This window comes from Pseudorasbora parva, chromosome 1 (assembly GCF_024679245.1).
Source record: "Pseudorasbora parva isolate DD20220531a chromosome 1, ASM2467924v1, whole genome shotgun sequence".
In the NCBI taxonomy this organism is placed as follows: domain Eukaryota; kingdom Metazoa; phylum Chordata; class Actinopteri; order Cypriniformes; family Gobionidae; genus Pseudorasbora; species Pseudorasbora parva.
This window is the reverse complement of record NC_090172.1, coordinates 54,692,639-54,703,618: the sequence shown is the minus strand read 5'-3', so window position 1 is coordinate 54,703,618 and position 10,980 is coordinate 54,692,639. Positions and strand designations below refer to the sequence as shown.

Sequence of the window (10,980 nt, the reverse complement as noted above, 5' to 3'; positions counted from 1 at the left end):
GAGATTAATTCATCATAGCGCTTGTAGCCAAAGCTAATTTGCAAAATCTTGCAGAGGATTTTAAATGATCAGGTAGTGAATTCAACAGTTGTGTACCTCTCACTGAGAATGCAGTCTGATTGAAATATGTGTTACAGAATAAACTTTTACACTCTGTTAGATTGTCCGCACCAATGCCGCAATCTTTCAAACCAGTGAGGGACAAGACCAGTACAACATTTAAATACAAGCTGAAAACAAACAAAATGAGCAAAACTTAGAATCGTCTATTTACAGTGATGATCTTATTTGCTTCCTGTACAACATGTTCAAGACATGATTTAAAAGACTTTAGATCTGATGAATTACATACTTTTTAATTTGAGACCAAATTGTTAATCTGTATGATATAGGCTATGTGAAAATATCACTGAGTTTGAGCATGATCAAAAGTTTTGACCATATATATCTTTTGAACATGGCTTCCAGAATTTAACTGAGAATCTAAATATTTTTTTAAACAATAAATAGTATCATATATAATGTCTCTGCAAGCCCATAAAAGTTTTTTGCTAAACAATATTTTGCAAGACAATGTATATGTTGACAAGACTAAAATGAAAGATTAAAAACATTTTTAACAACCATACATACTGTAGATTTACAAACTGTACAAACTGTACAACTGTACAAAGCAGTAGATTTCTATTGATTGATGATTCATTAAAGAATCAATATCATATAATGCAATATGAAGCACATTTATAGCTTTTTAAGACACACAAAGTTGAGTTTATCCTCACAAATGTTCTTGTCTCTGTCTAGAGCTCCACAGCGCAGATTTCTGGCAGGACACGTGAGTTCCCCCTCCGCAGACCAGGCTTTATATTGAAGATCATCACCACTGACCCAGAACCAATGACCAGCCATATAGCGCAGGCCAGTCCACACATAAGCTGTCTGGGATGTTATGATTTTATTTATCACCTTTGCCATAATCATCTGAGATCTTACAGTCACCAGGTCAGTGTAGTTTTGTCTGCAGTAGTCCAGAGCTTCATCCCACGTCTTGTTCTGATGCACCAGAATGGGCTCAAAGACCTTCATACAGTAAAATGCTTTTTTCAACCCATTTATAACCCTGCAGTTTAGAATTATATTTATTTACAGCGCTAAACATTTCAGTGTCCTTGTTTGGTTTTCCAGTGTCCCAATTGTTAATTTTTTCATCCTCACCACTGGACCAAATCCATTGATTGTTAGGACTTTTGTACAGTCCAATCCAAAAATATGCATTATTGACTTCTGGATTTTTAGAGAGAAGTTGTGCCTCTTCTTTATTGATGGTGGACAGGTCATCGTGGTATTCTCTGCAGTACGCCTGTGCATCGCTCCAGGTCTTTATTTTATTCACAAAAAAGTGTTTTCTGGAGACACTGACGCTCAATCCAAAGAGACTCAGAAGCACAGTAACAGCAGCCTTCATTTCTATACAGATGATCTGCTCAGGGCAGCCTTTGTGTCCGTTTAAATGGCTATCGTTTTATTTCTGTGAGAGGCAATAATAAAAAGGCACTGACCAATCAGACGATCAGGCTCTTCAAATATTTGTATAGCAAATATCCAAACCAAATGTGCTAAAATAAAGATAACAGGCAAGCGAAGAAGAAGAAAAAACACTTAAGTGTCCAAAATCAGCTAATTTGTTTTCTGGAAAAAATAAATAAGTAAAAGTAAATTGTCCCCATTTAGTGTTTATGCTTGTAAGGTTCACATACATGTTTTTTATAGATTTTGAAGAAACACTTTCATTTTGAACCTTTAACCTTTAAGCTCGGGTCGCCTTTGGCTATTACATTTATTTTATTCACCAGACGTTTTACATGGAATGCAAGAAGAAGAAAAAACTACATAAATAATATACAATTATATTTGAATTTTAAGCACTAAAGACAAAAATAAGGACAAACAATCAAACTACAAATTAATAGCACAAATAAACACAATATTACAGATAAAAATAAATAAATAAACCGCTTTTCAGATACATTTTAAGTACAGAAATTGAATAAAGTAATCAAATGTAATAAAATAAAGTATAAATAAAGTAAGCAAATGCTGGTCATGGGCTGGAGGCCTCTGGACGCTGGAGCCCTCTCTAGATGCTGGTCACTGGCTGGAGCCCTTTCTGGAGACTCTGGAGCCCCCTCTGGATGCTGGTCATGGGCAGGAGCCCTCTCTGGACGCTGGAGCCCTCTCTGGTTCCTGGTCATGGGCTGGAGCCCTCCCTGAATACTCTGGAGCCCCATCTGGATGTTGGTCATGGGCTGGAGCCCTCTCTGGACGCTGGAGCTCTCTCTGGATGCTGGTCATGGGCTGGAGCCCTCTGAAGACTCTGGAGCTCTCTCTGGATGCTGGTCATGGGCTGGAGCCCTCTGAAGACTCTGGCGCTCTCTCTGGATGCTGGTCATGGGCTGGAGCCCTCTCTGGAGACTCTGGAGCTCTCTCTGGATGCTGGTCATGGGCTGGAGCCCTCTCTGGATGCTGGTCGTGGCTGGAGCCCTCTCGGGAGACTCTGGAGCCCTCTCTGGAGACTCTGGAGCCCTCTCTGGACGCTGGTCATGGGCTAGAGCCCTCTCTGGACTCTGGAGCCCTCTCTGGATGCTAGTTGTGGACAAGAGACACTGCTGAACCCTGGACGGAGACTGGTGGGTACTGCATGAATGTTGCATTCATCCTCCACTACACACTCGGCAAGGCCCTAGCTTAAGCACACTCATGCCACGTATCTCATAGCGTGAATATTCACACAAAATTATCAAAATGCCGGTCTTGTTGAGTAGCATCATAAGTTATGTCTTTTAAATATGAATGAATATGTTTAAACAGCCTCTTGGACTATGTTCTGTGGATATCCCTCCGTTCACTTCATTTGAATGCCTTGCCTTAAGTGTTTCTGCTGCATTATCTACAGTCATTGTGACCGTGTACAGGCCTCCCAAGGGTAACAAAGAATTTACATCTGACTTTGCTGAATTACTATCTGTGTTGGTTTTAAAATTTCAGAGAATTCTAATACTTGGTGATTTTAATATTCACATGGACAAAAAAGACACTTCAGCAATGAGAGACTTTACATCTTTATTAGAGTGCTTTGAGCTACACCAAGTGGTGGACTGTCCGACGCACAACAACGGCCACATATTAGATCTCGTGATTCAAAATGGTATATTTGTGTCTCAGTTGTCAGTATCTGATTTTGGGCTATCTGATCACTTAGCCATACTATTCAAATTGGAGCTTCCTGTTATACCTTCTACTTCTCGTATTATTCATTACCGCAAGTGGAGATCCATCGTGCCCACTGACTTCTCAGACTTTATTAATTCTGGTACTAGCTGTATTATACCATCTGATGCATTGGATGACAAAGTAAATAAGCTGCATACAATTCTTTCATTCGGCCTGGATACTTTTGCTCCCCTGAAGTCACGTGCTGTCTCTTTTAAACGATCTGCCCCATGGTATAATAATGATCTGCGCGCAATGAAAACTCAGTGTCGCAAAATGGAGCGCAGATGGCGCTCTACTGGTTTAACAGTGTATCATCAGGCTTGGAAAGAAAGCTTGGGTGAATATAGGACTGAAATGGTATCGACAAGGTCTACTTACTTTTCCCAAATAATTTTAAGTAATCAAGATAACCCCAAAAAATTGTTTAATTCAATCAATACTCTTTTAAACAGAAATAATATTTCCACTGTTTCTGCTTCTGTTCAATTATGTAACAGGTTCCTTGTGTTTTTTGCCAATAAGACAGAGGGGATAAGAGATCAGATTATTGCTACAAATACAATTGTTACCCCAAAACTAAATAACAGAATTCTTTGGTGATAATCTTTCAGAATTCGCCATGGTAGATTCTCAATCCTTATGTAATGTGGTTTTAAAAATTAAGGCTACCACCTCAATTGTTGATCCTATACCATCTAAGTTGTTTCAGTCATGCTTTGCTTCATTATGTCCGGCTGTTTTAAGTATTATAAATGATTCGTTGTCTTCCGGTGTTGTGCCATCAGCACTTAAAGTTGCCGCTGTTACCCCTGTTCCAAAAAACAAATAGCCATGACTTTGAGAACTTAACAAATTTCCGTCCCATCTCTAATCTGCCTTTTATGGCTAAAATCTTAGAACGTATTGTTGCATCTCAATTGCTCTCTCATCTGTCTGAAAATAACCTTTTTGAACCTCTTCAATCTGGTTTTCGTAAAATGCATAGCACTGAGACAGCATTAGTTAAAGTCACAAATTACTTATTGATGGCTTCCGATTCTGGACGCTTATCAATATTGATTTTGCTTGATCTCAGTGCCGCTTTTGACACTATTGATCATTGTACCTTACTTTCTCGTCTAAAGTCTGTCTTTGGTGTATCTGACTCCGCTCTGAGCTGGTTTAAGTCTTATTTTTCAGATCGCAAACAATTCGTTGTGCTGGGTGGCTGCAGATCTGAGGTTGGCTTGGTAAAATATGGTGTACCTCAGGGTTCAATTTTAGGTCCTTTACTTTTTAGCCTTTATATTTTTCCTCTTGGCCAACTTTTGAGGTCTCTTGGTCTCGATTTCCATTTTTATGCTGATGACACCCAGATATACATTCACTCAAATTCTGATGTTACTTTGGCTGCTGCACATCTTTCTGACTGTATCACAGATATAAAGAATTGGATGTCTGCAAATTTTCTATGTCTAAATAGTGATAAGACAGAAGTGTTGCTTATTGGTTCGCCCTACCAGTTACGCAGAGTGAACCCGGGAGCCTTGCAGGTTGATGGCTCTGTTATACAGTTCCAATCTAAATTAAAACATCTGGGAGAAATTTCCAATCCTAATCTAACATTTGAACTTCATGTACGTAATACTGTTAAAGTTTCTTTCTTCCATCTCAGAAATATATCCAGATTACGGTCTATGCTGTCTTTTCCTGTAGCTGAAAAATTAATAAATACTCTGGTTTTCTCCAGAATTGATTACTGTAATGCCTTGTTAGCAGGTGCATCAAAATCTATTTTGCACAAGCTTCAATGGGTACAAAATTCTCCTGCACGTATTCTGACTAGGACAAGACATAGAGATCATATAAAACCTATTTTAGAGACCTTGCACTGGCTACCGGTGAAGTTTCGTGTTGATTTTAAGATACTTATGCTGACATACAAGGCATTAAATGGACTTGCTCCTCAATATCTTTCTGAGCTTTTAACACCTTACATTCCGACACGTAATCTACGCTCGGCCGACGCTGGTCTTTTAGTTGTTCCGGTAACGCACCAAAAAAAAATGGGTGATAGGGCGTTCTCTTCAGTTGCCCCTAAATTATGGAATTATCTGCCTGCCAACATTAGAAATGCACCATCCTTGAATATGTTTAAATCCTTACTCAAAACGTATTATTTTAAGGAAGCATTTGGGTGAAAGGGGATTTCCTGTGGTTGGTTAAGAGATGTATTTTATGAGTTTGCTATATGTCTTGGATTTTTTGTTTATTTATTATTATTATTATTATTATTATTATTATTATTATTATTATTATTATTATTTTTTTTTTTAATTGTTTTTACCATCCCTGTTTTATCTGTCTTGATTTTACTAATGTGAAGTGCTCTGAGAATTTACTTTTAAAAGCGCTATATAAAATAAAGTTATTATTATTATTATGAAATTTGCCAGTCAATGCCAGCGTTTTCATCATTTTCACAAGTTTCATGACACACAGAATATCAAAACGCTTGAATATGGGTACTTTTAATGAAAAAAAAAGCTGAGAAAAATCACGTTTTTGTAAAAGAGTAACATTACATCCAGATTCAGAAAGATGGTCAAAACACAGATGGAACTGTTAGATCGAGTCCATCAACACAGCTTCAGTCCTATAGTTGGTCCTGGGTTGACATTTCATTCAGTAACACAGCTGTTTCAATTTCCTTATATGAAATAGCTTGTTTCGGTTTCTTCTTCACCTGTGTTTTGATCAGAAGATTCTGTACTCATTCAGGAGATGTCATAGTGCCCCCTACCAACAGTGAAGAGACTATGCAGTGATATTTTACATTTGATTACCTTTTCTGTAGCCTAACTGAAAATCTAGTTTAGACCTACATGAAAAACCTGAAAATAACTTTAATTTGTGTTTGTTCTGTTGTATTTGTGTTGTTGCTCGTAATTCTATTATTTGTTCTTTTCATTTTAAATTTTAGACTTTAATTTTTTTTTTTTAAATACATGGTTTTCTGGAGTCAACCATATTTATTAAGGTTACATTGGTCAAAAAAAATCCAAGAACAAGGGTATACAAGAACAGGCAAGACGCAACGACCGACAAACAACAACTGAAGCACGGGTATATATACACAAGGGGAAACAAGGTATAAGATAACAAGGGGGTGTAAATGGGAAACACCTGGGAAAACGAATCAACATGAAAAGCTACAAAGGAACATGGCTACAAAAAAATGGCGCATGATAGGAAACAACAAAAGTGTCTACACGCACACAGGTAATTATCACCTCCTTATCACCTTTGTGAAAGCTTAGCATTAATGTCATGTTTGGTGGGTGAGGCTTGTAGTATTTGAGTAACAAATGTTTTGTCACAGTTGCCCATGCAGGCCAATCTGTTGATCCATTCAAGCAAATACAAAACAAAAAATCTGTGTAGCATCCTGATATTCAACACGATGACACTTTGTCTTCATTTCAGTTCTCGCTTTTAACTAGTTGTTTATTGGCATGAATATTACTAGGATATTATCTGTTTATTAGTATATACCCAGACAGCAACATAGTGTCGGCCCTCATCCAGCCCACATCTGGTATGCGTTGAATCCAGATGTGGCTCGTATCTGGGCCGACACTATTACTGTCTGGGTTTAAAGCACATATTAATGGTGTATTCTGCATGGCCTTATTCTACATCTCTTAATCCTACCCAATACCTAACCTTAAACGCTACAAAAACTACCTTACTATCTATTAATACAGTGGTGGTCAGAATAATTGGCACCCCTGGTAAATATGATCAAAGATGGCTGTAAAAACAAATCTGCATTGTTTATCCTTTTGATCTGTCATTCAAAGATGTCACAAAAACCTAACCTTTCATTGAAGTAAAAAAAATGGAATGTCGAGAGAAAATCACATTATGAAATAATGCTTTTCTTCAAGACACATTGGCCATAATGCCTGATGAGTTTGGAATACACCTGACATGATATCAGAAACCATTCCTTAATACAGAATCTCTCCAGTTTCAAGTATGATGAGACCTGGGGCCTAATTTATAAAAATAAAAAAACATTTTTTAAATGTATGTACACTAAAATCAATGCAAAAAAGTTTTGTATATCAGGGTGTTAGAACCTGTAGTTTGTTAGTCTTGGATTTGCATGAATTGATTGGTAGATTTGCTTGCAAGCTATTATGGGCAAGTGTGACTGATTTATAAACATTTGTTACTCAAATGCTAAAAGCGCCACGTCAGGTTTTAAGCAGACATGCACACTTTTCCATAATAGAGTAGGGCCTATTGCCGGTATTTGGAAATGTAATTAATACCGCTTGCCATTCTCAAGTAGACTAAAAGATTTGGTTGTTGACTGGTGCTCTTTTATACACTATATTGCCTTAAATTCTGGTGTTCCAATCACTTCCATGGCCACAGGTGTATAAAATCAAGCACTAGGCATGCTCAAACACTGCGATGAGAGCTTCATGGAATTGGTTTCCATGACCGAGCAGCTGCATCCAAGCCCCACCAAGTGCAATGCAAAGCATCAGATGCAGTGGTATAAAGCACACCGCCACTGGACTCTAGTGCAGTGGAGACGTGTTCTCTGGAGTGACCAATCACGTTTCTCTGTCTGGCAATCTGTTGGACGAGTCTGTATTTGCTGGTTACCAGGAGAATGGTACTTGCCTTACTGCATTGTGCCAAGTGTAAAGTTGGGTGGAGAGGGGATTTTGGTGTGGGGTTGTTTTTTACGAATTGGGCTTGGTCCCTTAGTTCCAATGACAGAAACTCTTAATGTGTCAGCATACCAAGACATTTTGGACAATTTCATGCTCACATCTTTGTGGGAACAGTTTAGGGACAGGCCTCTTCCTGTTTCAACATAACTGCACACCAGTGCACAAAGCAAGGTCCATTAAGACATAGATGAGCTAGTTTGATGAACTTGACTGGCCTGCACAGACTCCTGACCTCAACCCGACAGAACACCTTTGGATGAATTTGAATGGAGACTGCGAGCCAGGCCTTCTCGTCCAACATCAGTGCCTGACCTCACAAATGCGCTTCTAGAACATTTTAAGATGATAGACTTCACATCTGGAAAAGAGGCGCACACACGTTTCTTATGCTTACAATTTGTTCTATAAATCACACTTAGACAGTCGCATAGTGTCTGCCCAGATCTGGCATCACATCATGGAATCCATGTCTGCATAAGAGAGACTGTGGGTATGAAATAACTAATAATATGAAATAAAGATTACCATTTAGCACCACAAACCATGAGCATCAAGAAAAGGAGTTAATACAGTTATTAATACACTAATACAGAAAACGAAACAATGAATGCATTTCCTGCAACATCATTTCGAGGAAGTAGCTGCTCGGAACAATCTGAACTCTGCTGAGGTGAACGTCAGTGGACAAACTTAAACATTGAGGTTTGCGAGTCATTCACATATAATCATTCGTTGTTAGTTCAAGACAAAATGCAATGCAATACAAAAGAATCATGATTGAGGCTTAAAACGAATATATTGATGAGTATAAAATATATGTATTTATTTACTATTATTACATATAGATTCAGGACAAAATGTATGCTTAAAGTGACACAATGGCATGTGTGGTTTGTATTTGAATGTTTGTGTATCAATGTTTAGATATTTTCCAACAGCAAGATTGACCACACACACACACACACACACACACACACACACACACACACACACACACACACACACACACACACACACACAGAGCAACAAAACCACAGTCTTCTATTCTCACGAGACACGGCTCCTTCATCAGACTGCCACTGTAATGGAAATAGCCAAATTTAGCAAAACTGCCTAAAAAATGATGTAATAAGAACTTATTGATGTGTTGCACACACACTGAAAAAAAAAATTTCAGGTCTCCAATTAAAACATTTCAAGTGACTGATCACATCTAAATTTTTCAGTTAGCCGAATTGAATTTCTGTGAATTAAAGCTACACTGGAACTTTCTTAGTTTATTCTTAGCTAAAAACACTTAGTTCTTTCAAAAATATATGTGCTCATTAATGTATATTTACTTCTTTCAAGTAATAAAGTATTCTCGTAAGTTTATAATATGCCATTGAAAATGCATACGGGTGAGGAGTTTGAATGCCGGTCGCCATGTTGCCCCTCCATCTTGAAAGTACATTAGCCAAAGAGGGACATACCCATAAATTCAAGCTTCGCCTTTCGCGTTTTAACACTCGATGGCACCGTGTCGAATGTGAAGAGGGGGATTGCCATGTTAATTTTGGACTAAATCGGCCACCGTAGGAGTTAAAACGAAATCAGAATTGAGAGGAACAGAAACTTTTATTCCCTGGATGGTCATATACCTTTACACCGCTAGATGGGGGAAAATATCACACAGTGTAGCTTTTAATTCCATCAATTAACAGATTTTCAATTCAGCCAACAGAAAAATTTAGATATGATCAGTCACTAGAACATTTTCAAAAGACATTTTTACAGAACTGTTGTATTAACAACATTTTGCACATTCACTTTAACTACAACATAATGCTAACATTACACAAACATTACAGATAAAGTGAATATTAAAAATGTAAAAGTTAGGGCTTTCTATGTGTCAGGGGAAAGTGAAAGTGAAAATGTTTTTGTCTATATCTGGCAGATGGAAAGCACTTTTAATAAACATAGGCAATTATAATTAAAAGTTAAAGCAACAAGGCAAATTATTCACTACCCTGAATACACAGACCAAAGTTATCATGTAAAGCAAGGCAGACTTTGATTTATGGATTTTATTCATACCAATAAACCTACCTTACATTTAGAAGAAGAAAACGACCTTCAGGTAGAAAAGAAGCCTGCTGTTGTTTGTTGTTTGCAGAGGCTGTAGCTGATCAAACATGCACTTGTGGTTTTGGACTATGAGCCCACCTATTGCACAGTTTGCAGCCAACCCGTAAGAATGAAAAGTGAGAAAGAACAGACAGAAACCCCCAGAAGAGCTCACATTTCTGTGGTCAAAGTTTCCATTCCAACAGTAAGTGCTCATGTAAAAACTGTGACTTTCAGAAGTATGACAGTTGTTCTCACACCTCTAAGTTAACCCTACCTAAATATCAACAAATGTTCTTTTGACAGTTAAAACACTACAGAGACACCAAAGCATTCTGAATACATTCATTACATAAACGAGATGAATGAAATACCTGTCTATGCTAACACAATAGAAGATGCATTAATCCATTATTAAACCTAAATGCATCTAAACGTGTCAGTTTAACTGAACACCTTTTATTGAAAAGTAACATCATTTGAAAAAAACACAAAAAGCAAGCACATCTTTGATGATCAAAGACCACTTAGTTGTGGGTTTCCTGAAATGTGAGATAAAAGATTACATCATGATAAAAATATAAGTACAAGAAGTACATTTTGAGGTTTTACATCCTCTTAAGGATTACTTCAGCAATTTGCATATGGCTTTGTATCAGAAGAAACTAGAGTATATTCGAATGATTTCGCTTAGATTTATGCATTTAATTTCTGGAAGAATTCCTCCAATGATCTTCAATTTGCATCATCGGAGGAATGTTTGTGTAGTTAAAGACTACAGCCAGCAGAGGCAGCCATTTCCGCATGTTTTTAACTCCTATGTTAAATTCTATAAATCCTATGAAAGTTAAGCTTCCAAAGGCAT

At 37.6% G+C, this 10,980-nt stretch overlaps 1 pseudogene; it reads right to left on the bottom strand.

The window, feature by feature from the left end:
- Positions 1–741: 741 nt before the first annotated feature.
- LOC137085947 (macrophage mannose receptor 1-like) lies at positions 742–1,815 on the bottom strand (annotated as a pseudogene).
- Between the last annotated feature and the right edge of the window lie 9,165 nt (positions 1,816–10,980).